Here is a 17474-nt window from a genome sequence, read left to right on the forward strand (position 1 = left end):
AAAACTTCCACACCTGTCCAGACTGTGCATTATTACAAAACGGCACATCACATAACATCTCCTTCTTCTTAATACCTGAGACAATCAGTTTTTTGTCCGGTCTAACCATGGAGCTTATCCCATTTTGATCATAGAAGGACCTAAGCACCACATAAAAAAACGGTATCACAAACGAAACTGGTTTTCTTAAATCCTTCTCACACCAGCTCCATTTCTGGAAAAGCCGTCCTGCTAAATATTTGCACATGTCCGCAGTCCTGTTATTGCACTGGGATAATTTATAAATGTTCAAAAAATAATGCATTCTTAAAAATAAGTCAATGTTAGGAAAATCACAACCCCCATTTTCCACAGAACACATAACCATTCCTCTTCTTAGTTTCTCCATTTTGGATCCCCAAAAAAACACAAACAGTTTCCTTGTCACTCTCTTTGTCCAAAGCACAGCAGGTGGGAAAATCAAAGCAGTGTACAGCAGAAGCGGGAGAATCACAGACTTGATTACCAGCACTTTCCCTCTCAGCGACAGGTTCCTTAGTTTCCAAAAGTTCAACTTCTGATCCATTTTGTCTTCTAGAATCTTCAGGCTGCTTTTCCCTTTCAGTTCCTTCTCAAAGATGACACCAAGAACCTCAATTTCCTCCCTACTCTCCACTCCTGCCACGTTAACCTCAACCTGCCTCCCAAAGTTACAAAGCTGGCACTTTCCCCAATTCACCGCCATACCAGCCACACAACAAAAAATCCTTACGTGCAAATTCACTCTATTGAGATCCGCCTGTGAACCACAAGTAAAAACAATATCATCCATATAACTTAAAGACTTGACTGGACCCCCGGATCCCCCAGGAATAAAAACACCAGCCACACACTTGTCAACTTGCACACTTTTTAAAAGGGCCTCCACCACACAGATAAAAAGAATTGGTGACAGGGGACAACCCTGCCTAACTCCCGATAAAATATTAAAACTGGAACTCACATGCCCATTAACTAAAATCTGGCTACTGACCCCACAATAAAAACTCTTAATGACCATCAATAATTTATCCGGAACACCAAGGTGACTTAAAGCAGAGAACAAAAATCTATGTGATATTTTATCAAAGGCTTTCTCCAGGTCCACCGACTGTAACAAAAGAGCATTCTTATTCAAATTAGCCTGATAAATTAAGTCTCTTAGAAGCAGCAAATTATCTGAAATTTTCCTACCAGGCACTGCACATGCCTGATACTCCCCCACCATATCACCTATCACATCTGCCAGTCTACCAGCCACAATTTTAGAAATAATTTTGTAATCACTGTTTAACAATGTTATGGGCCTCCAATTTTTAATATCCCTCATGTCCCCTTTCTTATGAATCAGCGTAACAATCCCCCTACGCATAGAAACCGATAAAATCCCATGAGTAAAACCATATTGCACCACCCGGGAAAACTCCACACCTATAATATCCCAAAATCTAACATAAAATTCAGCAGGAAGACCATCACAGCCTGGCGTCTTGCCTTTCGCCAAGCCATCCACTGCCCGTCTAATTTCATCTTTCCCAACCTCCTCACTTAAAAACCCAATTTTCTCCTCAGGAATATTATTAGTTAATACTTTGCAATAATCATTAATTTCCGCATCACTGGCTCTACTATCGTTAGAGAAGAGTGTTTCATAAAAGGAAAGAATACTGCCAATCATCTCATCCCCAGATACCTCCCCTGCAGGAGAAAAAACAGACTTAAAAACCCCTTTAGGTTTAAAACATTTTTTAAAAAAGTATCTCGAACATTGCTCATTTTCCTCCATGTGCTTTATTTTTGCCTTAAACATAATAGTCTTCCCTTTTTCAATAAGTATCTTCTTCAGTTCGTCCTTCAAATCTGCAATCTCTTTATCCACCTCCATCCCCGCTCTCTTAAACTTATGGAGTACTTCCAATTTTGAAATAACAGCAGCATCATGATCCCTTTTGGCTTTCGCTCTCCTAAAACACACCCCTTTAAAATAACATGCAAATTTCTCCTTAGCCCAGTCCCACCACTCTAGCAAATCTTTAAAAAGGTGCTGTTCAGACACACAAGACAAAAACACTTTATTAAAACCAACCTTAACACTCTCCTCTTCCAGCAGGCTTACGTTCAGCTTCCAGAGTCCCTTTCCAAAAGCCAGGGACTCAGCTATACACAGATCTACCACTATCATCTTGTGGTCAGAAAAAGTCGTCATCACGTGGTTGCACTTGGCCACCTTAATCCCTTCAGACATAAAAACATAGTCAATTCGGGAAACACTACGTCCACTATCTGATATGTATGTGAACTTATCACTTGGCCCAACCATCAGACCAGCATCCGTGTAGCGTAAATCCTGCACAATCTGATTTAAAATATTAGACGTAACATCAGTCCTACCTTCCGTAGAGCTCTTACGATCTTTTGCGGATCTGACACAATTAAAATCTCCAGCCACTATAGTGAAGTCTCTGCCTGGTAAAAACAACTTTAGAGACTCCAAAAACCCAACTCTTGCTTGTTTATCAGCAGGGGCATAAACATTAAAAACCCGTACCCGCTGACCTAAAAAATCCACTAATAAAAACAAACATCTCCCAGGTATGATTACTTTAAACTCTAAAACCTTTAGACTGGAATTACACAGTAAAATGCCCACCCCTTCATTCCTGTTTTCTGAGCATGGGGACCAAAAAGATTGCCCCTTATTCCACTCACTCTCATGCGGGGCAGATTTAATTACACATTCCTGCAGACAGACAATATCTGCATTCACACTCTCAATGTAATCCAGTATCCCTGCTCTCCTACAAGCAGAACCAATCCCTCGTACATTCAGAGAAGCAACACACAACTGTAGCACCCTGAGGATTCGGCTGCTACAGGGGTATTGCACCTCAACCCAGAGGTGTGATATTCCACTCCCGGGTAAGGATGGAGTGTGGAACTGAGCTCAGATAGACTGCATGCACTACATACATCCCATTCCAGAGGAGCAGGCCGACGGTACTCCCACTTAGAAATGTGCAGGTACAACCGAGCCTGTTCCTGGCTGGAGTGGGAGGGGGGTGGTACATCCCATGTAGTGTAGGGGCAGATAGGGGGAGCAGTCTGGGTAAGTGATAGGAGCTCATTGGGTGCTGGTCACCTGAGCTCACACATAGAGGGATATATAAGGAGGGCACCAACTTAGATCAGGGTCAGACGCTGAGAACAAGTCAGTTGGAGAGGAGAGAGAAGGAAACAGCAGCCCTGGAGAGAGAGAGAGTGGAGCAGAGAAAGACCCAGAGGGGGAAGACTGAAGGGACCCAAGAACCCAAATTAGAGCACCGGGTGAGGAGTCAGCAAGAGGGTACCGGAACCCAAGCTGGTGGGGGCAAAGACATTCCCCAGCCAGAGACCGGAGACCGTGGGCAGTGTCTGTCACGGTCACCCACCACATTCACCCCGAAGGCACACCACATGAAGGGTCAGGGAACCCAGGGCCAAGGGTGTCCCAAAAGAAGGCCCGAGGGAGCTGGACCTAGGTGAATCACTGGTGGGGACGGCTGAAGAAAGGACAGAGGGAGAGCTCAGGGCCACGCTCTGGACTTGTTTGGGGGTTGGCTGGATCCAGGACCTGGTGGACGCAGCACGGCTCGGGTGGTCACTAGCAGCTGGAGTGACCAGTACAACATCTGCAGTAAGTAAACACCCTTAACTGCACAACCCGAGTCTGTCTTCATTGCCGGCTGCACCGCACCACCACAACCCCCATCCTCTGCGCCTGTCCCCTCTGAGGCTATACCCCTCCCGTTGGGGGTTATCTCACCAAGCTGCGCACCCACCATCAGCCTCAGCGGACCCTGCAGCAGCGGCGGCCACAGTGACCGCATCACAACGGGTGGCGTAGTCGACACAAAAGAACTTTAATAACATCTGTAGGACTGCCACATAACACTGAGCTTGACGCCCTGGGCACGGGACCGGGTCACAGCCGCTCGGAGACTACAACCCCCCCCCATCTGATCCGGTGCCGGGTATTCCCCTCAAAAAGGAATATGTCCCAGGGGGCGCGTCAACTTTGGCGTAGTCGGCAGGATTACGTGCCCGCAACACCCGGGTACTGCGTGCCTGAAGAAAAGTGCAAGTTTACCTCAGAAAGAAGTCTCCCGCCGGTTCCGGAGGGTCCACGCCATCGGACTCCATCACCAGTCGTTTCCCGCCGATTGTCCGCCATTTCCAGCTTGTTCCCGACATCTGCAGAGTTTCCCGCCACTGGGCGACGCTTCCCGCCAAAACCGCAGATTTCCCGCCTTGGAAGAGCAGCGGACGCCATTATGGGCGTGCCAAAGGAGGGCAAGAGGCCACCTCCCATCGTGGGCCAGGACAGAAAATGGCGCCAAAAGTGGAAACCGCCCCCACCAACAGAGACTGTGATGCTGGAGGTGTCTGTCAGCGTGAAAGAACTCCCCCTGGAGCTGACAGTCACCGAGTTGCCCCGGGACCGCCCTCTAAGTGGGAGGAGACGAAAGAGAAGAGAAAAGATGGGTGTCGCTTGGAGCAGTCTGGAGCGAGCGCACCCGGAGGCAAGAGGTCTAACAAGGAGTAGCGGAGAAGCTCACCCGGAGATGGAGAGAAAGCAGAACAGCACCGGCCCGCTGGCCAGGAGTCTGCTAGAGACCGAGGAAGGAGGGCAGAGCAGCACCGGCCCGCTGGCCAGGAGCCTGCCGGAAGCCGAGCAGAGCAGCACCGACCCGATGGTCAGGAGCCTGCTAGAGTCCACAACCCCGCTAGGTCTAGCGGAGATCCTAGCGCAGCTCCCCCGAGACCGGGAGTGTGCACAGACTGCCCTGGAGGGCCTCGCACGGAGGATGGCCCGGGTACAGCGAAAGACATTGGCGGAGTGGAGCCGTGAGATGGCCCAGCAAACCAAGACCCGGAGCACGCCAGCCGAGATGAGGAAGCAGACCGCCTCTGAGGATGGCGCGGGAGGACCCAAGGTCGGAGACGGCGCCGAGAAGGGAGCCGGACGCAAGGAGGCAGGTAAAGGGGACGCCTATACCCCAAGCCGTGAAACCGCCCACCTGCCCCAGCTCCCCGTCGCAGAGCCCGAAAGTCCCCCTGCTGTGCCCGAAAACGCCATGTCACCGACGCAGACTAGGCCCCAACCGGAAGCCGCCGCCGCGACCCCTGTGACGTCACACGCCTCGACCCCGAGCGTGACCAAGCAGGAAGTACCACCAGCCTGGTCGCAGGGCCTAGAATTCCCGGGCGTCGCATCACCAACAGCGCCCCCTACCTCCGCGGAGCCTCCGGCCTGGTCGCAAGGCCAGGTAGCCCAGGGCGCCGCCGTATTAACGGTGCCCTTCACCTTCCAGGTGCCCCAGGCCTGGCCGCAAGGCCTGGGCAACCCGGGCGCCACCACCACCGCGCCCATAAGACCAAGAGTGCCGCATCTGGGAGGAGCCAGAGGACCCGGACGGGTCTGAAGAAACATCATATCAAGAAAGAGCAGGAGGAAGACGCCGTTGAGTGCGGCAGAGCAGGAGCTGTAAATAGTTACCCAATCGGGGTATATAGAAACTGAAACTGTTGAAAATAGTCCCCGTTGGGACCAAGGAACTGTTTACCCGTTAACCCCTTCATCCTACAGGCTGAGGACTGTGAGCAGCCATTCCCTTCCCTCTACCTGGCCGAGGACTGAGAGCGGCCAACTTTCCCTGTAAATAGTTGCGCGTCCTAAAGCGCCCCCTACCGGTTTTATAGAAAACCAGATTTTCTAAGAGACTGTCGCACTTTTCCCGGACACACGTTGCACAGTGTCCGGAGGAGGAACCAGAGACAAGAGAAGTCTACGAGAATGTTTATATAAAAAGTTTTATATATATATAATGTTTATATGTTTTATATGTTCATATAAAAATTTTGTATGTTTTGGTGTTTTATGTCTTACAGCCCGAGGACGTGCTGTGATTTACCAGGGGGGAATGTAGCACCCTGAGGATTCGGCTGCTACAGGGGTATTGCACCTCAACCCAGAGGTGTGATATTCCACTCCCGGGTAAGGATGGAGTGTGGAACTGAGCTCAGATAGACTGCATGCACTACATACATCCCATTCCAGAGGAGCAGGCCGACGGTACTCCCACTTAGAAATGTGCAGGTACAACCGAGCCTGTTCCTGGCTGGAGTGGGAGGGGGGTGGTACATCCCATGTAGTGTAGGGGCAGATAGGGGGAGCAGTCTGGGTAAGTGATAGGAGCTCATTGGGTGCTGGTCACCTGAGCTCACACATAGAGGGATATATAAGGAGGGCACCAACTTAGATCAGGGTCAGACGCTGAGAACAAGTCAGTTGGAGAGGAGAGAGAAGGAAACAGCAGCCCTGGAGAGAGAGAGAGTGGAGCAGAGAAAGACCCAGAGGGGGAAGACTGAAGGGACCCAAGAACCCAAATTAGAACACCGGGTGAGGAGTCAGCAAGAGGGTACCGGAACCCAAGCTGGTGGGGGCAAAGACATTCCCCAGCCAGAGACCGGAGACCGTGGGCAGTGTCTGTCACGGTCACCCACCACATTCACCCCGAAGGCACACCACATGAAGGGTCAGGGAACCCAGGGCCAAGGGTGTCCCAAAAGAAGGCCCGAGGGAGCTGGACCTAGGTGAATCACTGGTGGGGACGGCTGAAGAAAGGACAGAGGGAGAGCTCAGGGCCACGCTCTGGATTTGTTTGGGGGTTGGCCGGATCCAGGACCTGGTGGACGCAGCACGGCTCGGGTGGTCACTAGCAGCTGGAGTGACCAGTACAACATCAGCAGTAAGTAAACACCCTTAACTGCACAACCCGAGTCTGTCTTCATTGCCGGCTGCATCGCACCACCACAACCCCCATCCTCTGCGCCTGTCCCCTCTGAGGCTATACCCCTCCCGTTGGGGGTTATCTCACCAAGCTGCGCACCCACCATCAGCCTCAGCGGACCCTGCAGCAGCGGCGGCCACAGTGACCGCATCACAACGGGTGGCGTAGTCGACACAAAAGAACTTTAGTAACATCTGTAAAGCTGCCACATAACACTGAGCTTGACGCCCTGGGCACGGGACCGGGTCACAGCCGCTCGGAGACTACAACCCCCCATCTGATCCGGTGCCGGGTATTCCCCTCAAAAAGGAATATGTCCCAGGGGGCGCGTCACAACGCCATCATAACAACAGGAAAAAATCTCCACCATACCCGATCCATCATGAACCAGGAGAAAACCCACTCCTGCCACCCACTTTTCTACGTATATCAGGCGACTCAGAACTCGAGTCCCTGTTAGAATAACCTGGTCTTAGGGAGACTGGATCTTCCTGCCCCCCAGACCAACACCCCTCCACCTTACTTCTTTTAATCACGGAGGCATAACTCTCCTCCTTGCCATCATCTTCCTCCTCATTTTCACTCCAATCACTGTTAACCCTATCACGCTGCTGAGGGGTTATAGTTCCATCCGAATCAGAATCCTCCTCCTCCAAAACCTCCATTTCCTCACCCCCATCTCTTCCCAAAACAGGATTCACTGACTCCGCCATATTAGACAAATCCATCCCATCACCCGGGCCATGCACATCAGCTACTTTGTTTATTACTTCCAGCCCCTCCCTCAAACCAACTTTCTTCTGGCTCCGCCCCTTTTCCTCCATCTTGGGCACCGCATGGTCTCTTCCCCTACCACCATCTTGTTTTTGGCTTTCCCCCTCTGAGTCTGAGCCTTCGCCCTCCTCCCCACTTTCCTGCCGAGTCTTCTTCTGCCTCTCTTCAGCGTCCACCTGTGACCTAGGAATCTGAGCCCACAATCTACATTTCCTTGCAAGGTGATCTGCATGTCCACACAAATCACACACCTTATTCATTGGGCAACCACTTGCAACATGCCCAGATTTCCCACAACCTCTACAAACATCACCTTGCACTGGACAATCTTTCTGAACATGTCCAAACTCATGACACTTCCTACAATATTCCATCTGTCCATTATAAAAACAAAATCCCCTTTCTCCTCCGATAGAAAACTGTGCAGGAATGCTCTTGGCACCCCCAATAGCTCTATCATCCGGTCTCAGTTTTACAACATATCTCCTCTTGCCATTTAGATAATTGTATTTGTTCTTCATTCTTCCCAAAAATTTAACCTCACTACAATACCGAGCTAAAAAATTGGAAACAGTCTCATCCGGAACTTTAGGGTTATACATGTGCACAACCACATACTTATATGTCTGCTGGAACAGAGGTTCCAGTGCAATAAACTCTAGGCATTTCAATTCCTTTTCTTCCTTCATTCGTACCAACTCCATGTAGACTCTCTGGCAAATACTCAAAGAAACAAAAGTGATATCATAAATTCCTTGTTTCTGAAAATCCTGCAGTGCCAATACATCCGTTACCTTCAAGCCATTAATGTTCTTCAAGACATCAACGCAAACTTGGTCCAAACCGATTTCTCCTTCATGACCTGCAGCCACCTTCAGACGGACCGAGTCCTCTAATCCACGTGTTTTCTCCACCATTTTTACAGCAGATAAACACAATCGCCGCTCAATCGCACACTAGGGCCCCACAAGGGGGAACCCCAGTCACAACTGCCCTCCAAACAACACCAGCAGCAGAAAACCACCACTGATCTTGCCAAAAGGCCGAGAAGCGATAACCAGAATTGGTTTCAAACTACGGAGCCACCCAAGGATCCTGAAAAGTCCATTTGTGGAGATGAGCTCCTGGACTCCCGTTAAGAAGACATGTTGTCATCCTCTAGATCCCTTACATGCCTGCACTTTTCGGCTTGCTGCTGCTGCAATCCACGCGTTTTAGATCTGCATAACTCCACCTCTTTAAACACAGCACCTTCACCCCCTGCTGTTCCCACCCGCCTCAACACCGTTGGAAGGGAGGAGAACCAATTAAGGCGGGGGGTGGGGTGGAACGAGCAGCTGTCTACCCTTAGCAGGAGGGCTCCTGATTACATACCTCTCCTGCTGCTGCTGCTGCTGGCTGTCCAGCAGCAGACTGAAGGTGGCTGCTGCTGTGCACAGGTATATAAAGGCTCAGAGCCTATTATGACACGCGCAGCCAGCGTTCCATTGCCACATTCCATCTACTGCAGGCAGGATACCTGGCTGGCTGAATGTCGCTGAGAAGCTCACAGAGACCGCCATAAGCAACAGTTTAACAGAATGCCACAGACTAATCAACCAAACTTTTTGGGTTGGGTTCTCTTTTATAGTCTGCAGGCATTAAATGAAAGAAGTCAGTGTTCCAGCAGAAGGAGACAACGTTTCAGAAAAGGCATTGTAGCAAACCAAAAAAGAAATTTTAAGCGCAGCAGAGTAACCAGCGCACATACCTGTTAGCTCAGGTGAGTTTAAAAGGCTGCTGTTGATAACAAGGGCATTTGCTAAATAGATGGTGTGTGTGCAACAATATACTGAAAGGTCAATTATATTGTGCAGCTTATCTCACCACCTGTAGTTATTTAGGTGAAAGCTCCAAAATGCTTGCCTAATATGTCTGTTTATCCAAAAGGAAGTAAAAAGGGAGAGCTAGAAAGATAGCATTGCATCACATTACATGGCAATGCAATGCACAGTTGCTGAAGTTGAACCAAAATGAGCTTGTAATCTGGCTTCTGCAACTTTGAACATGAAAAATCCAATGAGGAGAAGAAAAGCAAAGCCAAAGAGTCCATCCCAAAATCCGACAAACAAGCAAAATGAACAAAAAACATTGAATTCAATTCTTTCTGATTTTAGAAACTGCATTAAAGAAGGGGTGCACCGGTCCTGGAGATACTGCAATACCAGGTCAATGCGTGGAGTGGACAGAGCAAGCTCTTTTTCCATCTCCCTGTTCTAAAAATCCATTTAATATATGGTCCCCAGATAGGGGACGTATCAGATATTAAACTGATAAGAACAGATACTACACTTGATCTTAGCCAAAAGGCCGAGAAGCGATAACCAAAATTGGTTTCAAACTACGGAGCCACCCAAGGATCCTGAAAAGTCCATTTGTGGAGATGAGCTCCTGGACTCCCGTTAAGAAGACATGTTGTCAACCTCTAGATCCCTTACATGCCTGCACTTTTCGGCTTGCTGCTGCTGCAATCCACGCGTTTTAGATCTGCATAACTCCACCTCTTTAAACACAGCACCTTCACCCCCTGCTGTTCCCACCCGCCTCAACACCGTTGGAAGGGAGGAGAACCAATTAAGGCGGGGGGTGGGGTGGAACGAGCAACTGTCTACCCTTAGCAGGAGGGCTCCTGATTACATACCTCTCCTGCTGCTGCTGCTGGCTGTCCAGCAGCAGACTGAAGGTGGCTGCTGCTGTGCACAGGTATATAAAGGCTCAGAGCCTATTATGACACGCGCAGCCAGCGTTCCATTGCCACATTCCATCTACTGCAGGCAGGATACCTGGCTGGCTGAATGTCGCTGAGAAGCTCACAGAGACCGCCATAAGCAACAGTTTAACAGAATGCCACAGACTAATCAACCAAACTTTTTGGGTTGGGTTCTCTTTTATAGTCTGCAGGCATTAAATGAAAGAAGTCAGTGTTCCAGCAGAAGGAGACAACGTTTCAGAAAAGGCATTGTAGCAAACCAAAAAAGAAATTTTAAGCGCAGCAGAGTAACCAGCGCACATACCTGTTAGCTCAGGTGAGTTTAAAAGGCTGCTGTTGATAACAAGGGCATTTGCTAAATAGATGGTGTGTGTGCAACAATATACTGAAAGGTCAATTATATTGTGCAGCTTATCTCACCACCTGTAGTTATTTAGGTGAAAGCTCCAAAATGCTTGCCTAATATGTCTGTTTATCCAAAAGGAAGTAAAAAGGGAGAGCTAGAAAGATAGCATTGCATCACATTACATGGCAATGCAATGCACAGTTGCTGAAGTTGAACCAAAATGAGCTTGTAATCTGGCTTCTGCAACTTTGAACATGAAAAATCCAATGAGGAGAAGAAAAGCAAAGCCAAAGAGTCCATCCCAAAATCCGACAAACAAGCAAAATGAACAAAAAACATTGAATTCAATTCTTTCTGATTTTAGAAACTGCATTAAAGAAGGGGTGCACCGGTCCTGGAGATACTGCAATACCAGGTCAATGCGTGGAGTGGACAGAGCAAGCTCTTTTTCCATCTCCCTGTTCTAAAAATCCATTTAATATATAGTCCCCAGATAGGGGACGTATCAGATATTAAACTGATAAGAACAGATTTTTTTTTAATTTGGCTATCCCCTGCAGAGGGATAAAACCGTTTATTAAAACTTTAACAAGTTACAAGCATAATTAGACAAATACCAAACGTTAAAAGACAAATGAAATTTACAAAGCAAAAAAATACAAAGATTTTAAATAATTAGGTTCCATTGGTCAACAAGCCATTTTTTGGAAATATGTACATTCTTCTTTTTGTCAATTAAATAATAAGTATACATTTCACATAAACATAAACTTAAAACATCATTCACTGATAAAACATCTTGTTTAAAAATAGCAATGTTGCGCGCTTTCCAGAGAGATGACTTGGCGCAGTTCACTGTCTTCCAAGCCATTGTGTACTGGTCCATTGTGGGGCATTCCATAAGTCCGTATAGCACAGTTTTATATGTAAAGTCCTTGAGGTCTGCCACCCTTTCCAGTAAGGGGAGCAGTCTTCTCCAGAAATCCTTTGCAAAATTACATGTCCATAATAGATGTTCCACCGTTTCCTCTTCTTGGCATCCGGCTCTTGGGCAGATGGCAGACCTCACAAATCCTCTTCTGTATTGGAATGCCCGGCAAGGAAGACAGCGGTGCATGCAACTCCAAGCCAGATCTCTCTGTTCATTAAAAAGATAAAAAACGTTAATCATTTTCCAGATAGACATAGATTTGTCATCATCATATCTGTCAACATTACATATTTCCTCACTTTTACGTATTTCTTTAATTAGCTTCTTACTATTTCTTAATTCCTCTATTTTCTTAGTCCCTAAATTAAAATCGGACACTATTTTCCTTAAAATCTCATAATGCGTCGACAAATTAAAAGCATGGGGCACAGATATATTAACTTCATACCATCCAAACTTTCTCATAAAAAATCCTGTATTAAAACGCATAAAAAAGGACCAATAGTGATTCTTAAAAAGGGCATTAAAACAGTAAACGAACAGATGGATTAAAAGAAACCTATTAAAATCTGGAAAATCTTTACCACCTTTTACTTTTGATTTCATCACGATTTCTCTTTTCAGCTTTTCCATTTTTGAGTTCCAAAAGAAGGTAAAACAGGTTTTGGTTATCTTTTTTAAAACATTAACAGGCGGGGGGAAAACCATGCTAAGATACAATAAAAGAGGTAAAATCACCATCTTTAAAACCAATACTTTACCCTCCATTGTAAGTCTCCTCATGTTCCACATACATATTTTCGTATTTACTTTCTGTGTAATTGTTTCCCAACTATTATAACCATCATTATTTTCAGTGAATGATATACCTAAAATGGAAATGGATTCGGAGACATTAATTGGTACATCACGTAAAATCATCCCCCCAACACTTAAAATGTTACACTTATTAAAATTGATTTTAAAACCAGAAGCTAGACAAAAGGATTGCACTTGATGGAGAGTGGCCGTAAGTGATGGTGCATCTGTACACAAGACCGCCACGTCATCCATGTAGCCTACAACCTTGGCCTCCAAACCACCGCTTCCAGGCAGAGGGACACCGCATATCTGTTTATTTTGGCGTATTGCACATAACATTGGTTCCAGTGCACAGATAAACAGTAGGGGGGACAGAGGGCATCCCTGTTTCACCCCTGACCGTAAAAATACCTCTTGTGTCTTAAAACCATTCACTAAAATCTTACTTGTACAATCCTTGTAAAATGCTTTAAGCGATAGTAAAAACCCTTCTGGTATGCCCATTTTCTCTAAAACTTTAAAAAGATAAAAGTGTGAGACACGGTCAAATGCTTTTTCAAAATCAATAGATAAAATCGCCATTTTCCCCTTTCTGTCTTTCACATCCTCAATACAGTCTTTCACTAAATTCAGATTGTCCCATATACTGCGCCCCGGCACCCCACACACTTGATTAGAATGAATAACTTTGCTGATGACTTCTTTTAGACGATTTGCACAAATTTTAGCCATTATTTTATAGTCACAATTTAAAAGTGTTATTGGTCTCCAGTTTTCTAATTTTGATTTATCGCCTTTTTTGTATAGGAGGGAGACTTCACCTTTCTTCCAGGAATTTAATAAAACCTTATTATTAAAAACCTCAGTAAACAAATAAAACAAATCATCTTTTAAAATATCATAAAAACATACATAAAATTCTATTGGGATGCCATCAGGACCAGGGACCTTTCCAGTTTTAAAACTTTTAATAGTTTTTAACACTTCTCGTTCCGTTAAAACTTGGGATAAAAACTCTTGGGATGCGGGATCTAAAACAGCTGTTAGTCCTTGCAGCGAATCATCCATTAATTTATTATCTATATTTTTTCCATTAAAAAGATTAGAAAAAAAAACCTCAACTTTACCCAGCATATTTTTTATATTATTCTCACCATCTATATGGTCAATTATCACTTTTTCTTTTTTATTTTTCCTAAAAAAATATCTGGAACACTTTTCATTTTCTTCTATATGTTGTACTCTAGAACGAAAAATGATCTCTTTTCCTTTTTGTTCTAGCCATTTTGAAATCTCTTCTTTTAAGTTTGAAATATCAAGTTGTACATCTATCCCATTGTCTCTGAGCTTAAATAATGTTTGTAGGCGGGTATTTAAAATTCTATATTCTTCATATTTTTCTTTGGCTCTACATATACTCTTTTTAATAAAAAAGTCTTTTATTTTTACTTTCATTCTATCCCACCATACACTCATAGTCTCATTTGTTTTTTTCCCTTTTCTACATTTCCTATAAAACTCAATAAAATCTGATAAAATCTGCGGGTCGGTTAAAAGGGATACGTTCATTTTCCAGCTTTTCTTACCACATTTTTTGTTGTCATTTACTTTTATGGTAAAGGATAAAAGTTTATGGTCTGAAAATATATTAGTTAAAACTTCACATTTGGCAGGTATTGTTTTATCTGAACCAAAAATAAAATCAATCCTAGAGCTACAATTAGCATTGCTCCAAGTGAAACCGGCATCCTCTGGGCTGTCACTATGACACTCTTTATATATGTCTATCAATTTAGCATCTTTGACTATATCATGTAGCATACCTGAGGTTTTATCGTAGTTCCTGCTTACAGAGCTGGAGCGCCGGTTTTCACCTTTTAAAACACAATTAAAATCCCCTGCTAAGATAAAAGGTTCAGAGTTATTAATAAATAATGGTAAAAGATCAAGCATTTCGGCTCTTTCATTTTTCTCTGGGGATCCATAAAAATTTAAAAACTGCCATCTAATACCATCAATAAAAGCTTTCACTAATAAAATACGACCTGGTAAAATTTCCTGAATAAAATCAATTAAAACGTTCCCTTTAAAAAGTATGGCTACACCCGCTGATCCTGCAGCATTCGATCCGGACCAGACAGATGGCCCACACTTCCACTCATCTTTATATTTTTGATATGACATTTCATGTGGGATATTACATTCTTGCAGAAAAAATACAGATGCAGTAAAACACGTAAAAAAATTAAAAAGAGCAGTTCTTCTCGTGTTAGATTTTATGCCTCTCACGTTGAGGGAAATACCTTTGAGTTCAGCCATCATTAGAAAATGTAGAAATTTTACTTAGGTAACTAAGAGCAACGGATTTACCTGTCCGATGAACCTGATCAGACCACTGGGCTTGCGCCTCCCTCCTCATCTGATAGTATCGTCACGAGAGTCTCCGTGGAGGAGGAAAGATTACCACATTTATATAAACCCGACGCTACACTGGCATAGCTCGGAGGGCTGGCTGGCAGAACCCGCTGGGTCTCCATTGGCTGGCCATGCAGTTCCTCATCAGGTGGGTCCCCGAGGGGTTCCGCCGCCCCTGTTTGACCTGTAGAAGGTCGTCCTATAGGAGGAGGTTGCGCACAAGGCAGAGCCTCTGACTCTTCAGAGTCAGCAAGATCCCGGTCCCCACCTGTAGCAGCGGAGACCGAAACCCCTGAGGGTCCAGCGTCCACGTCCCCTTCTGGAGAAGTGTCCATCTGTTCACCTCCTGCTGCCTCCTCCGAACCACCCTTTTTCTTTTTCTTAGGACCCACCTTTATCCACTCAGCGCCCTCAGCACTAGGAGACCCAGACTGGGCATGGGCTTCTGTGTCGGCCTTTTGCCGGTCCCTTTTGACCTTACCAGTAGTGCCCTTCTGCTCCTTCTCAGCCCTCCTTTTGGACTCCCGCAGGTCCTGCAGCCAGGTTTTGGGATTTGGTATTTTACCTGTCATAGACTCTGGAGACACTTCACTATTTGGTACGCCCTTATTGTCTCCAGAGGCTCCAGGTTGTTGTTCCTCCTCCTGAGGGGTGGTCTGATCTTTTGGTCCTTGGTCGGACGTCTTGGACTTCCCCTTTTGCTCATCTTCCCGAAATCTGTGAGGGCAAGAAAAATAAAAGTGACCTGGAGTCTGGCAAAAACTGCATTTCTTTTCCTTAGGGCATTCTTTTGTCTCATGTTCTTCACTAGCACAATTTCTACATGATACATGACAGTTTTCTTTTGAATGACCATAGCGCCCACAATTTCTGCAATATACTGGCATCCCAGAAAAGAAGAAATCCCCATTTGTTTGCCCAATTTTGAAACGGGCAGGGGGGAGCCGTATACCACCTGGTGTATTTGGATCTCTTGTACACTTCACAAGGAATTTCCACTTAGATGTCCATATGTTATATTCGTTTAATATCTTCCCAATACATTTAACACTTTTAAAATAAATTGCTAGAAATGACATTACTTCTGGAGCAGAAACAAAGGGCGAAAATATTTTTACAATAACCAGTCTTACCTCATCCAGGACGTGCTCAACAATTTGTATCCCTTTCAAAACAGGACTATTTTCAACTTTTTTTAACTTTTCTAGTACATCTCTAAAAATACCTTCTCCGGTGAATGTGATGTCATAGTCACCTCTTCTGGGATAATCCTGGATGGAGAGAATTTCATTCCTTTGTACGCCAAGAAGGTTCCTGAGCACGTCCTGGACTACATACCCTAATTTCCTCATATCCGAGCCACCCGCCGTGAAGTGAACTCGGATAGAGTTTTTTAGCCTCGCATAAAGAGGCACGAGGTTAGGGTCAACCTCCATGGAAAAACGCAACAAGGTTGCAAATTGCAGCCGCTTGCAATCTGCGCTCCCAGTGTTCTTGCAGCGAAAAACACCTGGAAGCTGGGGGATCGCAACTCGTTACCCTGGGACTAAGCCCTCTCCCTAATAGCAGCAAGCAGGTTAAGTCCACCAAAGTGGACGATCCTGCCAGACCAAGGAGAGGGGTACCCGAGTGCCCTTCAACTACAATCTCCTGCAATAAAGCACTTGATCGTAGCCAAAAGGCCGAGAAGCGATAACCAGAATTGGTTTCAAACTACGGAGCCACCCAAGGATCCTGAAAAGTCCATTTGTGGAGATGAGCTCCTGGACTCCCGTTAAGAAGACATGTTGTCAACCTCTAGATCCCTTACATGCCTGCACTTTTCGGCTTGCTGCTGCTGCAATCCACGCGTTTTAGATCTGCATAACTCCACCTCTTTAAACACAGCACCTTCACCCCCTGCTGTTCCCACCCGCCTCAACACCGTTGGAAGGGAGGAGAACCAATTAAGGCGGGGGGTGGGGTGGAACGAGCAGCTGTCTACCCTTAGCAGGAGGGCTCCTGATTACATACCTCTCCTGCTGCTGCTGCTGCTGGCTGTCCAGCAGCAGACTGAAGGTGGCTGCTGCTGTGCACAGGTATATAAAGGCTCAGAGCCTATTATGACACGCGCAGCCAGCGTTCCATTGCCACATTCCATCTACTGCAGGCAGGATACCTGGCTGGCTGAATGTCGCTGAGAAGCTCACAGAGACCGCCATAAGCAACAGTTTAACAGAATGCCACAGACTAATCAACCAAACTTTTTGGGTTGGGTTCTCTTTTATAGTCTGCAGGCATTAAATGAAAGAAGTCAGTGTTCCAGCAGAAGGAGACAACGTTTCAGAAAAGGCATTGTAGCAAACCAAAAAAGAAATTTTAAGCGCAGCAGAGTAACCAGCGCACATACCTGTTAGCTCAGGTGAGTTTAAAAGGCTGCTGTTGATAACAAGGGCATTTGCTAAATAGATGGTGTGTGTGCAACAATATACTGAAAGGTCAATTATATTGTGCAGCTTATCTCACCACCTGTAGTTATTTAGGTGAAATCTCCAAAATGCTTGCCTAATATGTCTGTTTATCCAAAAGGAAGTAAAAAGGGAGAGCTAGAAAGATAGCATTGCATCACAT

The 17474-nt window shown here is 45.9% G+C and overlaps 2 non-coding genes across 2 annotated transcripts; both read right to left on the reverse strand.

Annotated features, from left to right (window-relative positions):
- Positions 1-9792: 9792 nt before the first annotated feature.
- On the reverse strand, positions 9793-9983 carry LOC141239565 (U2 spliceosomal RNA). The gene has a single exon (XR_012304922.1). It is a non-coding gene; the product is annotated as a U2 spliceosomal RNA (small nuclear RNA).
- Positions 9984-11095: 1112 nt separating this feature from the next.
- Positions 11096-11283, reverse strand: LOC141239906 (U2 spliceosomal RNA). Its single transcript, XR_012305251.1, has one exon. It is a non-coding gene; the product is annotated as a U2 spliceosomal RNA (small nuclear RNA).
- Positions 11284-17474: the final 6191 nt, after the last annotated feature.

Source organism: Phyllobates terribilis, unplaced genomic scaffold (assembly GCF_046119375.1).
Source record: "Phyllobates terribilis strain yellow unplaced genomic scaffold, ASM4611937v1 Scaffold_779__1_contigs__length_684578, whole genome shotgun sequence".
Classification (NCBI taxonomy): domain Eukaryota; kingdom Metazoa; phylum Chordata; class Amphibia; order Anura; family Dendrobatidae; genus Phyllobates; species Phyllobates terribilis.